Source organism: Danio rerio, chromosome 12 (assembly GCF_052040795.2).
Source record: "Danio rerio strain M-AB ecotype USA chromosome 12, GRCz13ab, whole genome shotgun sequence".
Lineage (NCBI taxonomy): Eukaryota > Metazoa > Chordata > Actinopteri > Cypriniformes > Danionidae > Danio > Danio rerio.
The window spans coordinates 35,541,362-35,559,205 of NC_141032.1; the positions used below are offsets into that span (position 1 = coordinate 35,541,362).

Here is a 17,844-nt window from a genome sequence, read left to right on the forward strand (position 1 = left end):
TTGTTCTTAGTTCATGTTAGTAAATACAATAACCTAGGGATTCTCAACTGGTGGGCCGCAGCTCACTAGTGTGCCTCAGCGATCCTGCCGGTGAAGTGCGAGATAGCTTGAAATTCATTCAATCAATATTATACTATAATTTTTGGATTGCATTACTATTATGCTGTATTTAAATGATCGGAATAATGCACTTTCTCCTGTTTTGGGATTGATTACTTCAAACTTGGCGCAAAAACAGCCTCTTGATCACGTCTGCAACTACACGTCAGTCTGTTCATTCACAAACTATGTGTAAAATTAAAGTGAAAGTGTCTCTTTGTGTATTTTTGGGAAAAAGTATATTTTATATATCCACGTAGTTGTCCTAAATAATGTCCTGTGAGTGTTTTATAATGGATTTGCGCCTAGATCCAGCGAGACTCATTGGTGTTTCTGAGCTTCAGACGCACTCTGGCGGAGCAGTTTACTGTTCCTGTCAGCGATCTCTCAATAATATCCAGCTGCTAACTCAACCACCATCATATCAATGCATTTCAACAGATTTTTGAACAGTAGATATTTAATAGTAGATATTCAGTCAGTCCAGTTTAATGCAAAAGTTGTAGTTTTGCAGTCTCCCTGTTGATCTGTGGTTCTTTCTCTATATATGTAGTTTTAATATATATTATCTAGTTTTAGTTTTAAATATAATTAAAACTATATATCTATATAATATTTTTATAAAATGCTGATAATAGAAAATATTGAATATATTTGTTAATAAATAAAGATTTAAATTAATATTTCATACAAACGTTTTAGAGAAAATGTCAGACAGGTGGGCCTTCAAAAGTTGATTGGAGAAAGAAGTGGGCCCCGAAGTGAAAAAGGTTTAGAATCCCTAACAATAAATCATGAAACCTTATTGTAAAATGTGACACCCAATTTTTCTTGGAGAACTATTGAAATTATTATTATTTTATTATTTTGCTGTATTAAAGACTTTTTATGGAACATTGTAGTTTATAATTTAATACAAAATTGTGCATATAATGATTTATCATCTTTAATTAAAATATTTGTTTTCATCCACTAACATTGACATGTCCGATCTCTCATGTTTTGTGTTTTGAGGATAGAACAACCTGACAATTAAATCAGAAAGACCAATAGAATCCCCACTTGATAGAAGAAATTAGAATCCTCCCACTTTTTCATCAGCACTAGTTTTTGGGTGTATTTTTCCCACTCATTTACTCATGGGGATATAATAAAAGAAATATAAAGCATGATCAGCCACGAACTAAAAGAGAATCACAATAATACAAACTCTGATTTGAAGCAAAGAAAGTATGAATATCTGACAAAGCTACTTATTGGCTTTAATGACTGTAAGAACTACAATCCCATGAAGCATTACAAATTACAAAATCAAATTAAAAATAATGAAGAAATATAACAATTAATTGAATGCATAATTGTTTTAAAAACTTTACTTCCAGATCCTTCCCGACTGTTGTACTCTATTACTGTTGACAAAATCACATCTTTTTTATTATATTTTTTTAACTGTTTCACTTGTTAATACTTTCTAATAGGAACGAAAGGATGGTCTCACTTTATATGAAGTGGCCTTAATTATTATGTACTTACATTTAAATGAATCATTTGGTACAATGCACTGATTATGCACATACATATTTGACATTGTACTTAAACATCTGCCTGTAATTACATCTGTAATATAATTTATGTAATTACATTTTCAATTACACTGTTGATCTATTCCTTACAACTCATTTTATTACCTAGTAGTTAAGTCCACTTAATAAAAAGTGAGACCAAATCTTTTGGTAGTCAATCGTAGTAGAAGTTGAATGTAAAATTCATATTATTAACAAACCAATAATAAAACATTAACTGAGACTTTAAGCTTTATAAACTACTAATTAGCTGCCTAGTAAGCACTGTAAAACCAAACAGTCAACTTTATCAAGTGAAATGAGTGTAGTTAACTCAAAATTTACTGAAAGTTACAGTAATTCTACTCATTTAAAGAGTTTTGAACTCAGTATTGAAGTTGAGTTAATCAAATACCTCATTACTTCAACTTAAATGGAGTAAGTTCACAGTACTCATATATTAGTTTTTGAGCTTAAATTGTTTGTTACAATCGATTTCCTCAAATAGTTTGAGTTACCTTAACTTTTGGGGTTTTACAATGAGGAAGTAATTGCATTTAAGTATTGGGTAGGATTAGAGATGTGGATTAAGATCATAATTAAGATCAAAAGTGCTAATAAACAGTTTATATTTAAAAAATTGGCAAGTGATAAGCCAGTAGTACACTCTCGGAAACAAAGGTAAAGGAGCTGTCACTGTACCTTTTCAAAAGATACACATTTTACCCAAAGAATCTACAGTGGTACCTCAAATTAACATATTAGTGCCCACATTTACCTAAAGTACCTTTGAGATACTATTATGGACCCTTCAGGTTCAAATATATACCTTTAAAAAAGGTACTGCCTCAGTGACAGCTCCTGTGCCTTTATTTCTAACAGTGTAAATGGTGTGAATTGTTACTTAAACAAAAAGGTTAGCCTTCTGGTCCATAAGCATTACATTCTACTTCAGCACTAACCTGACCTCATCATTTATTCTTCTTCATGTGGGTTTTGTAATGTGAACGGACACTGACAAGGATGTGCGGTTCCAAACGCAGGTTTATTGAGAATGGTTAGGCAAGCAATGGTCAACACAGGGGCAAACAGATGTATGCAGGCAAATTCAGAGTCATAGTCAAATACAAAGGCGAAAGTCAGTACAGGCAGCATCAACATAAACAAACAAACAAGTCGAGGGTCAAAACGCGTTGTATTTTTTACAAAACTGTTTAACAAAACTGTTTAACAAGACTCAGCAACCTCTGTGTGTTTGTGTGCTGTATAAATAGTCCAGTAATCAGTGCGTGAGCAGCTTCAGCTTTGGGAGTCTAACCAATGGAGACTTGGATCAGGTGTGTGTGTGTGTTGCATGACTGGAACTTGTAGTCCATGTACCAGCAGACTTGTAGTCCGTTAGCGATCTGCACAAGCTGGATTGCTGGTGACCATGACAGGTTTAAACATTTAAAAGTTTCTTTCTTCTGTTGAACACAAACTATGGTATTTTGAAGAATGCTAGTTGCTGGTACACATTGATCTCCATAGAAAAAATTGCTACCAACATTTTTCTTCTTTTTTGTTCAAGAGAAGAAAGACTGTGAGTGTATATTTTTGTGTGAACTATCCCTTTAAGGTAACTTACTCAAACTCTTTCTCTTCCACTTTTACCATGGATTCCTGAAAAGTGTATTAACGACTTGCACCAGGCAGCTTTTGTGTTTTCCGTTTTATTAGAGATGAGAAGAACAAATTTTCGAGTCTGTTTAAATGAGTTAGTTTCTCATTCTGTGCGGTGGGCGCAGGGAGCGATCGGCCCCGGGAGTCTATGATTAGCGCAGGCTTAAAAATTTTGAAAGAGAAAGCGGAGAGCAATGAAAACGGTGCGATTTGTCTAATTAAAATGGATCCTACTAGACCGCCAATATTTTTGTTTACTGACTAAATGTCTGCTGTGCTTTGGGAGTATCGTCCCCCCAGTGTCTCCCTCCGTCTGAAGTCTGGAGATAACCATCAATATTAACCGGAGCAAAAGAGGATGCTCTTTCTGTTTACTCCATCCGTACTAATCACAGTGTGAAACCTCTACAGTTTGGACAAAATGAGGTGCATTTTGTCTTTTTTTTCTACTTCTTCTTCTTCTTTTTAAACCTGATGTTAATACAGAACCATCATGTACTTGTTTTGATTTAATATCCCAGCTTTTTTTTTTTGCTTTTATTGGAGTTCAAAGAATATAAAAGCAGTTTATTTATATATTACCATCCATACTAGCTCCGAGGGAGGAATATATGAGAAATAGTTGTTTACTGCTTTTGAAGTGCCCCCCTTCCATGTATTCGTCTTTGACTGGGAGCCTTGGGGGGCGTAGAGACATGTGCTCGGGGTCCTGCGGGTGCAATGCTGCGTCCTTACAGTTCACCTACTGGGATAGAGAGAGGCAGGGCTGTCTTTAATGTTGAATGTCTGCATATCTAAGATGCTCTCTTGTGTACATCACCATGGTTTACAGAGAGAAATCTATAGGAGAGGCTTGCGCTGTATGTGTGCATCTCCATGTATGGTTTTAGGTGAGTTATCATTTTTGCCTCAACCAGACATCAATGCATCTTGAAACATTTATCCATGTATAGGTATTTTTACTGTTTTGAAAAACTATCGCACTCACAAAAGATGCAATTATATGATCAAAAAGTCTCTGTTGCTATTTTCAAGAACTGCTTCATTACTGTAGTCTTCATTATCACATGGACCTTGAAACATGGTCTCATGAAAATGTAGCCCTATATACATTTCTGGAGATCGCGAATTATGTAGCCAGAAGTACGTATGGCTGCGTTTCGTCTTTAAAATGAATGCTATAGGGCGGTATGACGCTGTTCCTTTTCACGCTTACCAGCTGACCTCCTTACTTTACCAGTTTGTCCAGTGGCTTACAGCATACGGAGCCGCCTCTTTGCCGCAAAGAGGAGTTGACAGTGAGTTGAGTCTGGCAAAAAATGGTTCCAGAAAGCAGGTAAGACATAAACAAAAGCCAAAAAATAAAATGAAGGAGTGAATAACAGGATGACAATGTGGTAAAAATCTGAAAACGTGGTAAAAAATAATCTGGGGCTTTACTTTATCTAGATGGCATTTCAAAACACTGTCGATTGGGTTTTGGTAAGTGGGTGGGTGCTGGTCATTCAGTGGTTTTTTAAACACTATCGGTTGGGTTTAGGAAAGGGGGTGGCCACTGGTCAATCTGTGTTTTTTAAAACATTATTGGTTGGGTTTAGGGAAGGGGGTGGGCGCTGGTCAGTCGGTTGGGTTTAGGCCTCTGGTGGATTACACAAAAAGGGCACAAATAAAATTTGAGATCTCAAAAAGCGTACACAGCGGCCGCTGGTGCATTTGCGAAAACAAAAACTGCAAAAAAGTACGTCCTGTGATGTATTTGGCGCTCTTCAGTAATGTATATAGTGTAGGGCTACGTTTTCAGAATGACCTTGGGTTGGAATTCATTCAATAAATTCATTAAACTGTTTTTTCTGCTTCATATTTTTATGAAAACTATAATATATCACCATTAAAAAGTATGAGGTTAGAAGTACTGTTTAAAAAAATCCACATATATGTCCATATAAACACATATACACAATATATTAATAAAATCACAAAAAAAATGTCAAATAACTTTTTACATATATTTTTATATATTTTTACATTAATGATTTGTGAAAAAGGTATTCCATTTTTTTATTTCCCTACCTACTCTGATCAAAAGTTTCTTTTTTATTTTAATTGTTTAAACATGTTTAAGATCCTTTTAGAAATACATAATTAATACAATACATGACAAACACATTTTAATCTATATTTATGTTAACTGTTTTTCTTGTTTTTATTTAAATAAAGTTTAATTTGGCCCACCATCCCATCTAAAAAGTGAGGTAGAATGATGGGGAAGTGATTGGGGTGAATGCCTTTGACAGAGATCGTCAGTTTAAATTTAACAAAACCTTTTGTTTCTTTGTTTTTTTTACCGAGCTACAAAAAAAGCCAACTGAAATTAAATGATTCGGCTAAATACTGTAAATGAATCAGAATTTTAAAATGTAAATACTGTCAGCAAACTAAGCAAGAAATCTGTGAGCAAATCGAAATAAACTCGATTAGTGTGTTCAGCTTATTCATCAGCTTATTCAGCCCAAATTCATCTTGTGGTATAAATGGGATTTTTTTTATGTTTTACTGTAATAAGATCATTATAAAATGTTAAAAATAATACTGCATTAGTCAACATGTTTTAATGCAATATTTTCTAGTTATTTGTTTTAATATTATAGAATAAGTTTGAAAATTAAAATTGGCAAGTTTAATATATATGGTTTGTTGGCCCAAACTCCTCGATCAAGTTTGCTTTTTGGCCCTTTATAGGAAAAAGTTTGGGCACCCCTGTCTTTGTTTGAAACACAAGTGCGTAAGACTTATCAAGGTTTAAATTTAAATGAATGCAATCTTTCTTAGCTCATTAACTAATGGCTGTTGATTTATCCTCAAATCTCATTAACTTTTGTTAGTTAGATGCTTGAAACAAGAAAAACTATATTGCAGATTGACCTTTTAAAAAAACTAAGAACAACTAGCCTTAATAACTTGCATAGTTTTGATTGTCTATTAAATTAGCAATTTTTTAGAGATTATTTCTATTTAGCTGACCTTTTAACAGATGCCAGTGTTACTCAACTAACACAGACTCTCCAAACTTAACAGCAACTGCTCCTCGCTAGACTCTAGCAGACCTTCAGGCTTGTGTTGATCCCAAATCCCGTCTGCCGTCTGCACTGGAAATCACTCACACGTCTCACACTGCTGTCACCAGCGAGGATTTTATCATCTGGAAAAAAACAATAGCATTCCTACGCCGCTGTGCTCACCATTTTAAGACGGCTGCTCTCTCACAGCGCTAAATTTCACCCTTCAAACCTGCTTTATGTCACAGTGTTACAACTAGGTGAGACAGACACTCCACAGCAGCTTTTCATTCCTACGCTTGACTTCACACACACTGGTGCTGGGGTGACTGTGGAGTAAAAAAAAGAGAATGAATGCATTGGCCTAATAGCTAAGAGAGGAGAAATGGGCCCGATGACTCATAGTTTGAAACAGATTAGAGGGAGGATCCTGTCCATACCCAAACAAACACACACAATTTGATTGATAAGTTGTGACGTTTGGAATATTGTTTCAGGGTTCAAGCCTCTACTTATTTGAATTGAGAAAACTCTATCTCATATTATGTTAAAGAAAGTCTTTTACAAAATCACGACTGCTTCATTCTGATTGGCTGAGGAACGTTTTAAGGTGTGCAATTATTTTCAGATAAAAGCACAGCTAATGTAGTTCCAGTCAGGTCTTCACTGCATTACAGTTTTATATCACTACGCTGAATGATTTCAGGTACTTCACAGCCTTCAATAGTCAAATAAAAACAAATCAAAAGGCTTTGGATGAGATGCGTACAAAGCTAGTCCCACAAGGCATGGGCCGGTATAAAAATCTGATGGTATGATAACCTTAAATAAAAATATCATAGTTTTACGGTTTCAAGATATTGCGATTACTGTTTAAAAATAAGTTATTTTAAAATGTCTGGGTATAGAACAGCAGTTTTTACCCCATTGAGCACAATATGTTTTATTTTAAGAAACATTTGAAATATTTTGGCGTTTTTTATTTTAAAAATCTCAGGCAAAACTATTTAAATAATTCACTGAATGTCCTCAGTAGTTTCAAAATTACAGATTTCATAACAACTTGAAAAGGCATCTTTGGATAGCTTTCTTTTCTTTGGATATAATGTAAAGCCACTGCACTATTCAGGTCTACAGCATGTCTGTATGTTGGTGTAAATGCATTTCTGAATCGTGGGCTGACCAGTAGTTTTTGAAGTGAAGGGTCCTTTTGCTGTAAATACTGTTGCCCTAAAGTACCTAATGAAATAGTTAACATTAAAAAAACACACAAAAAAAAAACTTAGATATACCTTAGGATTGGTGTAAAAAAAAAATGTTTGCGGTTTCAATTTTCCAAATTGAAAAGAAAACCTTGAAAGCTGTTATCACCCCGTCCCACACGCAGGAGTGATTTAAAAACAAAACCTGAGAAATGTCTGGAAATACTAAATCTAAATAATGGGCCTCATTCACCAATATCATCTTAAGAGCTTTTGTTAATTTGTTATTAAAAAACATCTAAAGGACATTTAACTTTGGATTTGCAGCATGTTCTTTAGCAGCAAAATAGTTTGCATCTGCATTTTTAAGAATGGTGAATCCCATGTCTGTCATGTGGTAGTTCTTCCAAATTAGCTTAGGAAATTAGCTTTCATTTTAAATAAGTAGTCTGAACAAGCAGCAAAAAAAATAAAAAATTCTGAGTGTGTGTGCAACTGGTCTTGTTGGATTGTGTTATTAGATTCTATTCTCTTCTTGAAATGTGCGTACTGTAAATACGTTAAGAACAGATTTGTTTGTAAGATTGGTTGGTAAATTAAGCCTGATATTTTTTTCATGTGGTAGCCATAGTACAAAAAAATAATTGACTCTATATATTGTGATGTATATAAAATAATTCAATATTTTAAATTGAATAATTGAATTTTTAAATAACTCAATGACAAACAAATTATTTCTTACTTCTTGTCTGCTTCTAGCATCTAATAAAGCATTTGCACCCAGACACTGTGACGCGTAATGTCAGACTTAACAAGAGGATAGCTTAGAGAGGAGAAATGGACATGATGGCTCATCGATTAAATCAGATTACGTACATATTAGAAGGGGATCCTCACCATACCCAAACAAACACGTGCACAATAACGCGGGGGCACCAGGATGGACCTGAGCTGTTGGCCAATGTGAGAGCAGCAGCGGTCCAGCCTTGGAAATGATTTCCTAAGTACGCTTGGGAGGGGCTTTCAATCCAATTTGCACCAGCAGAGAGCTTCTCAGTAATCAGACTAGAGGCGTGGCACAGGGCCTGCGGCTGTGGAAGAGCTCCGCTGAGAGCCGATCGATACCGGCTGGCCCCGACCGGCCCAAATTCACCCTTCACTCAATTTCAATTTCAATTTCAAAGTACTTTATTGGGATGATTGTTTTACATACAATATGTGCAAAGTGTGGATACACACCAACGGTGGCTGTAATAGTAATAAAAAGACAATAAAAAAGTATATAAAAAAGTAAAATATAAAAGTAAAAAGAAATTTTTGTTTACTTGATTTAAAGTATTGTATAATTGGGTTATTTTATTCATTCATTCATTCATTCATTTTCTTGTCTGCTTAGTCCCCTTACCACACTCATACACTACGGAAAATTTAGCCTACCCAATTCACCTTTACCACATGTCTTTGGACTGTGGGGGAAACCGGAGCACCCGGAGGAAACCCACGCGAAGGCAGGAAGAGCATGCAAACTCCAGGCAGAAACGCCAACTGAGCCAAGGTTCGAACCAGCGACCCAGTGACCTTCTTGCTGTGAGGATACAGCACTACCCACTGCGCCCATTCATTTGAACCTCCAACTCCTTCCAACTTTACGCTTATCAAAAGATGGATGGATGGACGAATGGATGGATGGACATACATACAAACGATAGATAGATAGATAGATAGATAGATAGATAGATAGATAGATAGATAGATAGATAGATAGATAGATAGATAGATAGATAGATAGATAGATAGATAGATAGATAGATGATGGATGGATGGATGGATGGATGGATGGATGGATGGATGGATGGATGGATGGATGGATGGATGGATGGATGGATGGATGGATGGGTGGGTGGGTGGGTGGGTGTTTGGATGGATGGATGGATGGATGGGTGGATGGATGGACATATAAATGATGATAGATAGAATACATGATGGTTTATTGTAGTAATTCTACTGTATTATGGTTTAGGTTTATACTATTAGTTAATAAAATATGAAGCAGATTTATTTTATTCTTTTCTTTATTATAAAATATTATAGTACACAAGCAATCCAAATTAGTATGTTCCTCTTTCTATGTATTTATTTGTTTGTTTGTTTACATTTAATGTAATACATTACATTTTATGTAATTAATACTTCTACTCTTTATTCCAATTAAAATGTATATATCCATGCAATTTGTATATCTAAGGCAATAGACTCATATGAAAATCCCCTGTAGTGTACTGTGGTCAGATTAGTGTAGTTGTTGAAGTGCCGTCTGCTTTCCCCGCTGGTCCTGTGACAGTCACTTACACGCCTGTCCAACTCACTCGCAAAACATCTCAAACTTCAAGCGGAGCTCTGAGCATCCGTGATCTGCTCCACTGAGGATTTTTATTCCTCCCCTTGTTCGTGTCGAGCGCTTACCAACAGCGTTGATCAGAAATTACATAAGCCATCCCTTTGAAACTGATGAAGAATCTTGAGCTGTTGGCAATCTTGCTCTCCATCCATCTTGCAACCTGTGGAGTGACTGTTTGTGGTCCTGCTGGTGAGGCTAAGGGTTAAATCTGGGCTTGAACGACTGGGATGTCCCACTTGCTCCCCCAATAGGATAGAAATAAATTAATTTAGTCAGCGCGAAGCTTTCTCGGGCTAAAGGAATTTTGGTTTAGCTCATCACGGAAATCATTTATTGCTGCAATTTGATTGGAAGGAGCGAGGGATGTTTTTCAGTCTACTGTTTGAGCATTTTTTTCATTGTCAGGTAGTTCAGATCTACCCCAGACCCTATAAAACATTATAGCCCTGTTAAGTTATTTAAATGTATTTCTTATCTTGAATTCCAATTTTCACAACTTAAAGTAAAGTTTTGTCTTGATTTTATTGACTTGGATAAAAGGTTATCTTCAAGTTTATTTAAGTTCACGATGTTTAGTTCAGTTAACACAAGGCTGTTTTTAGGGTTAAATTAAAACTATTTTAAAGTATCTAATAAAATTTCAATTTTTTAATCTGCTATTAAAAACAGCCTGCCAGCAGAGTTTGTCTAAAACCAAAAGATACCAACAGGAAGACATGTCTGGTACCCAAAAGTGTATTTTTCCATCATCGATTTTGAAAAAAAGCCTTACAAAAGCAGAACCAGGAGATGAAGTAATGATGATGATGATTAAAAAAAATAAGTACAATTTATTGAATAATCTCAGTTGTGTAAATTGCAATGCTCAGACTTTGTCTTCTGTTTCTGCTCTTCTCTATTTTTTTTTTGTAAAATTTTTGGCTGATAGAATATTGTTATTAATTTATTTATTTATATAATTATTAGGCATTTGTATATTAATTGTATATTACATTTGATTATTATTATATTGTTGTTGTTGTTGTTGTATTAAATAATAAATTAATGAAGAATAAGAAAGCAAAACTTGACTGATCCAAGAATACATACCTGGCAACTCAAAGACATCTCCAAATGAACGAGTAAAACATCTGATGGACAGTTATTGCCACATCGAAGAATGATACTTAGAAGTGTTCTTCAGTCAGTTCTTCAGTTTGGCCCCTGAATTTTAACCCCCTGTTTATTTTCTCCCCAATTATTGTTTAACGGGGAGAAGATTTTTTTCAACATATTTCTAAACATAATATTTTTAGTAACTCATTTCTAATAACTGATTTATTTTATCTTTGTCATGATGACAATAAATAATATTTTACTAGATATTTTTCAAGACACTTCTATACAGCCTAAAGTAACATTTAAAGGCTTAACTAGATTAATTAGGTTAACTGGGCAGGTTAGGGTAATTAGGCAAGTTATTGTATAACGATAGTTTGTTCTGTAGACTATCAAAAAATATATAGCCTATTACTTAAAAAGGGTTATAAAAAATTAAAAATCGCTTATATTCTAGCCGAAAAAAAACTAATAAGACGTTCTCTAGAATACAAAAATATTATGCGACATACTGTAAAAATTTCCTGGCTCTGTTAAACATCATCTGAAAAATATTTTTAAAAAGAAGCAAAACTTTAGAAGGGGGCTAATAATTCTGACTTCAACTGTACATACTTTGTCTAAAACTATTACTGTAGAGAAGATATGGTAAATCATTCCCTTTGTGGGAATTCAGCAGTTGACTCTGATTGAACTGTTATTCATTCATTTTGGGCATTTGGGATTTTGGGTTATCATTAGGTTGGAAAATTTACTTGGACCTGGCAACCCTGTCTAAAGACGTTATCTAGATGGTGTATTTCAAGACAGTAATCAGGTATTTTTCAATCTAATTTTTTTAGATTTGTATGTGTTGTATAATTTAAATTAACCAAAATCATTCAGCGTAGTCACATGGAGCTGTAATGTAGACCTGTCTGAAATTGTAAAGGAAGGAGATAACGACACCAACCTCATTTACACTTTATCATCCTCTGAATAATGCTTTGTCTAATTCGCAACTTGGTCTTGATGGTGAATCTCTTCCAGAAATGGCAGCGACTCTTTGTTTACAAGTTTGTGGGTGTTTGAGTAATTGCTGTCATGCGATGTGTGTTTGACAGGACGGACTGTACCTCCCGTTTGTTTCATATACATTACAAAACCAAAAAACTTTTGTTTTTAAGTGTAGTTGTAGTTTAAGGTTTATAGTAGTATAGTAAGTATATGTAAGTAGTTCAAGCTTTATTTTGAAATATTTCTTATGTCTGTGAAGCAAGTTCTGAGATTCTAGTGCGCTTGTTGACCACTAAACTGTCGTAAAAGCACGTCTGGTCGGAGCTTTTTTCCCCAGCGGAGCATCAGTCTAAAGCGATCATTGAGTGGCTCCTTTAATAGTAAGCGGGGCTTCATTTGCCATATTGACCTTTACTTTTCCCAATTCAAAACTACACAAGTGACATGTCTTGTGTATTTTATAATCTTTGCTATAAAACATAGAAATCAACACACAACCCAAATGTACAGTTGATATCCTGAATCAACTCACACAGGTTGCCTCATACCCTTCCTCAGATCTTGCAGTTGTATGGCTTTCAGTCATAATGATGGAGATCTTTCTTTCTCTCCTTTCAGTCTCGCTCTCTTGTTTTCTGTCTTCCACATTTATAAGCGGTCGGAGTCTCATTCTGCAGAACGATGTGGAAAGGCCACTGATTAAATAAAAGCCGCCGCAGTGGAGGGCTGTATTAAATATCAATTTTTGATTTAAGTTTATCAAAAACAAAAGCACACAGCGAGTGATTTTTCTTCGCTCCAAGGCCCCACATCTCTCAGTCTGCCTGTGTAAGGATGAATGGTTTGTTTGGGCTTCAGTATGAATTTCCTGTGTGGTTTGACACTTCTTGTAACAGTGAGGGCTATTTTTAAAAATGGTCTCAGGTTTGAGCAATGGGATGGAGCTTGAGAGTGGTTTGATTTGTGTAATTCAGAGTGCAGACTCCTGTAGTGTTATTAAATGTGTGAAGAGACATGGAGAGGTCAGATCTCTGTGTTTTCAGCATGGGAGCTGTCCGTGGTGCTGAAATCTGTTCAGCGCTGCTGCTGTCTGTGGTGGAGGTGGACAAAACTCAGACTTTTGCCTCTGATGCTGAATTGGAATCAGAAAATTGATTTTATACATAAAGGCTCACACAATTCACAGCGTCTCTGATCTTAGATACATTTTTAAATGATTAAATCTTTCTAATTACTTCCTTTCTTTCTTTTCTTTTTACTTACAAAAACAAGCACACACTCACACTGAGGAGTTGTTTAATTTTGATAATTTTTATTTATTTTTTATTGCTATTTTGTCTGTTTGTTTATTCATTTGTTACTTCATTCATTCATTTATTTGTTAATTTATTGTTTTATTAATTTATTCATTTATTAATTAATACATTTTTTTACTTTTTATTTCTTTGTTCATTAATTCTTTCATAAATTCTTTAGTTTGTTTAATTGTGTTCGTCCGTCTATCTATCTATCTATCTATCTATCTATCTATCTATCTATCTATCTATCTATCTATCTATCCATCCATCCATCCATCCATCCATCCATCCATCCATCTATCCATCCTTTCATCCGTCTGTCTATCTATCTATCTATCTATCTATCTATCTATCTATCTATCTATCTATCTATCTATCTATCTATCTATCTATCTATCTATCTATCTATCTATCCATCCATCCATCCATCCATCCATCCATCCATCCATCCATCCATCCATCCATCCATCCATCCATCCATCCATCCATCCATCCATCCATCCATCCATCCATCCATCCACCTATTCATCTATCCATCTATCCATCTATCTATCCATCTATCATCTGGTCTTTTATCCTTTAAACTTTAAGTTTAGTAAACTTTGCAAGAAAGGCTTTGTCATCACATTTAAAAGATAATCAGTTTATCCTGCTTTCATGAGTTGAATTAGAACTGCAGCAGTTCTGCATCCTGTTTGCTGGAATTCCATTAAAATGCAAAAGTCTCCTGAACTGAATCAAGCGGCAAGAGTTCAGAGCAACTCTTTGAACTTACTTCAAATATCTCACCACAACTTTTCTCTCTCATCCATCTCTCTCATCTCTGGATAACCTCACATCATGTAGTGGTCACTCTCTGACCACTGCGATGACGGACAGTCCCACAGGTTGAGTTTTAGCGCACATCCGCTCGGCGTCTGTGGTGGAGAGCGAAACAAGCTCAGGTCATCACTCAAGCTCTCTGTGACCGCAGGCGCATCTAATGGGAGCTAATCGGGCGTCAGCTCTCTTAGGTCATTTTCGCTTAACCTTCCAGAAACAAAAATGGCTAATGCACATAGAAACAACAAGAAAACAGAGGGGCGAGAGGAGGAGGGGGTGTTAGAAACAAAACACCTTCAGCACAGGTGTAAGGTGGAGAAAACAAAGCACATTATGTTGTTTGCAGGTGCAAGAGCTGGGAAAAAAACATGCAGAAAATTTGAGGCTGGATTACTGACTCTTTCAGACCACCAGATGCAAAGGAAGCTGCTCTCTATACTTCATCATAACTTTGGAAAATGTGGCTTACTCGTCCATTTAGCTCGCTGAATATTTTATAGTGTGGAGTCAATGCCCACGCCGTAATAATAAGGTGATTTTAAGCGAAAGCCATTTCCTTTTTTGGTCATCAGTGCAGTTAACCTGAATCACACCTTGCTTTTTGGCACATACCATAGAACAATTGCGACTTAAGTTTGTTTGTTTTGTTAAAATGTTCTGTTTTATAAACGAATGTAATGCTATATTATTTAATACAGATATGTTAATATACATTTTATTTTAATCAAATATTATTAGATTATTTGCAAACATCTATTCATTGGGTTTGGGTTTTCTTAAATATTTTTTAAAAAATGTGTATTTTTTTATCAATTTCATACAGTATAAGCCATTTTTAATCATTGTATTAATTAGTTTAACTAATTTAACTTCTGTTATTTAGTTACCCTGTCTAATTTCCACCATATTTGACTTTTCAGGCCAGTAAAAAAGTATCTATTTTGAATCAATAGAAGATTTTTGTTTACTCCATCAACACATTTGACGGCATGATACCAAACTGCTTTTGAGACTGCATCTCTGCAAAACATATTGACACCAGAATATATCCTAGTTATCATGATCTCACACCGACCACAGAACATCAGTTCTGATAAAATGCCTTAAGCATGAAGAGAGATTGCATTTTTGTTTTTTGTTTCGCTGTGTTTTCTTTTTAGTTAAATAATACAGTATAGTAATATTTGTATTTGAAGAGTTCAGATGCTAAAACCTCTAAGTGCTATCTTACATTTTCTTATAAAATGGACATTTTTCTCAATAACTTCAATAACTTTACTTTTATGACATAGAATAGGTTATATGTATTGCATTTAATGTGAAATAACTGAACATAAACATAGATGGTTGAGAAAAATGCTCATTTTAGATGAAAATAATAATTGTAACTTTTTATAAAAAAAAATATACATCATTTGCATATATTAGTATGTTTCTTGATCTACTGGCTAATTCGTATTAGATTCTACAGTAAAATCACATTTGTAAAATTTAGCACGATTTGCTCATCCCCCAATGAGGAATAGATTTAGGTCTTGGGGTTGGGGTAGATTTTGGGGTTGGAGTGAACGCCTCCTTTATACGTATCATATGTATTCATACAAATAAAATCATATAAATTTGCAAAATTGGGTGTAACATGTTCCACAGTAACACGGTACTGTATTATAATTACATTTTTGAGGATTGCAATAATGTAACGATTACATCTTAAATTTGTGTAATTTGATTACAGTTACTAAAGTCAATGTAATTGCGTTACTTACTTTACAATGAACAAAAAATACTTTTATTGAATCATGTTTTTTGCTGCAATGTCAGCTTATAAGCATGCACTTCTAAATTGCTGGAAAAGGTGAGCTGAAATGGTTGATGACGAGAGTGCTTGCTTCTTCAAGTGAAAAAACAGACTTTACGTTTATTTAATTGAACGTAAAAACAAAAATATTACTGTAAAATTCAGCCTATGTCCAGTGTCTAATAAACTTTCCATTGGTTTTAACTCGACTAGCAACTCAACAAGGAGGACACCGGCACCCAAAAACACAGCAGCACAACACAACTCACAAATTTTATTTTTGTGCAGGATCGGGTGTGAAGGTATCTTTTGAATGTAAGGAGAAGCATAGCTGCTTGGGGGCAGTTCACATATCTCGTCTTTTGCTCTCGCATTTCCCAGGCGCACCCAGTGGAAAACCGCGAGTCATCTGAACTGACTGATCAGCTTCATACTTGGGAATATACCCATTTCAGTAGAATAATTACCTCAGACAAACACAGAACATCTAAACACTGCAGTGCTTTTTTCATCCTATGGATGTCAATAAGTAACCAGTCCTTTTTTTGTGTTAAAAAAAAGACCAACAGGATTGGAATAAGTAATTGACGAGAGAATTTTAAGATTTGGGCAAACTCTTTAAATCTTTTGATAATGTCAAGCTGCTGTGATCAATCCATTGTAATGTTTTCAGTGAATATTAAAATACTGATAGAGCTGCAGTTTATTTTGTATTTTTATAAGTACATTTTATATGTTTTAAAAGTAACTTTAAAGTAAAGTAATTAGCAATCTGATTACTTTTTACATGAAGTAATTAGTAACTTAATCAGATTACAATTTTTGAGTAGTAGTAATTTGTAATTGAGTACTTTTATTCAAGTAACTTACCCAACACTAATTATAATAATATATAACATGTTTTAAAATAACATTTTGACTATCCGCTTCAATATTTAATAACACTGAATCAACACACATAGCAATAATGATCAAATATCAGCCTTTATATGAGCCCCTACACCAAATCAGCTCACCTTGTTTCTGCCTACATCCCATGCTAGCGCCGTGTCCACCCCTCCCCATCTGGCTTTATCTACTGTTTTTTAGGCCGCTGGACAGACCTCAGCCCCCGTCGGCGCTTTGAGACGGGGGTCTGCATCAATACTGCTTAATGTTTTAGTGAATTACAATATCCACCCCAGGCTATGGCTGCCTCGCTCTTTTTCTTTCTCAAGTCTGACTCTAGCGCAGAGTAAGACTCAGCCTGGGTGGTGCAACTGGAGGAGACCGATGAAAGAAAGAAACGGACCGACATGTCGACCGAGAGAGACAAACTTCCACATCCAATCAATAGAACACCCGCGCTTGTCAAAACCTGAGTTCGGTGCCCCACGTAAGCGTGTGTTTGTGCATCAGACTGTACATGTTTCATCCAAATGAAACTGTACATCGCTGCTTAGCACATCGCACGTTGCGTCAGCGTCTCTTGGCACTTCCAGACATGTGTAAGAAAGTGTGAAGGAAGTGAGAAGTAATAAAAAGGCTTCTTCCTCCTCACTCCTTCTCACCCCTGTTTGGCCACGGAAGAGTGCGTTTTTCATTTGGATAATGGAGCATTGACTCTAATTGAGAGGACAGGCTCATTTGTTTGCCAACATGTCAATGGCCGGGCCTCTCATTGTTTCCACTACATTTACATTAATGCATTTCTCCCCACTTCTATTAAACTGCATCCCTCCCCGTCCAAAGCTGCTGCTACGGCTGCCTAATGCTGCTTAGTCAGTGAAAAAAGGTTAATAACAATCAAGCAGAAATGGGGAAAGAAAGGCTCGCTCTTTCCTAAGGCTCTTCATTGGCCTTCTGTAATGGAC

At 35.4% G+C, this 17,844-nt stretch overlaps 1 protein-coding gene across 50 annotated transcripts in view; it reads left to right on the forward strand.

The window, feature by feature from the left end:
- rbfox3a (RNA binding fox-1 homolog 3a) overlaps positions 1 to 17,844 on the forward strand; it is an 886,893-nt gene that overhangs the window by 755,992 nt on the left and 113,057 nt on the right. The gene's annotated exons all lie outside the window — the stretch shown is intronic.